General features: G+C 31.6%; 1 pseudogene; it reads right to left on the reverse strand.

The window, feature by feature from the left end:
* LOC107694586 (sodium leak channel non-selective protein-like) overlaps window positions 1-507 on the reverse strand; it is a 65,202-nt pseudogene that overhangs the window by 18,324 nt on the left and 46,371 nt on the right.

Below are 507 nucleotides of genomic sequence, written 5' to 3' on the forward strand. Positions count from 1 at the left end.
GCTTTGTAAAAATCGATGCGTTTCAGAAAGGCGGGGCATAAAGGAGAAACAATAATGTACAGTATGTGGAAAATAATGTTTTTTTAACCTTAAACCGCATAAACACATTTCATTACACCAAATACACAACATAATGTTCTTTTTTAGCAACATCATATGACCCCTTTAATTTTGCAGATCTTTTGAAACTAGTGAAATCCTGCTAGGACTGCGAGCCCAAAAGTTTCCATCTAATCCCACACTAACCCACCCTGGCGTGTCTTACAGATCAAAACTTTCCAAAGCCCATTCTCATATTACATTTCTAGAATCAAAATACCATTATTTTGACATTATTTTCATGACAATTAAGCACATTTCTCCCCTAAATTCTTAATTTTTTGTATTTTTCCATTATTTCATAATTAATGTACGGTTACACTTTATTTTAAGGTGCCCTTGTTAGTGTAATTATATATTTAAGTACTGAGTAATATTAATTAACTACATGTACTTACTATATGGTTA

Source organism: Sinocyclocheilus anshuiensis, unplaced genomic scaffold (genome assembly GCF_001515605.1).
Source record: "Sinocyclocheilus anshuiensis isolate Anshui unplaced genomic scaffold, SAMN03320099.WGS_v1.1 scaffold3163, whole genome shotgun sequence".
Lineage (NCBI taxonomy): Eukaryota > Metazoa > Chordata > Actinopteri > Cypriniformes > Cyprinidae > Sinocyclocheilus > Sinocyclocheilus anshuiensis.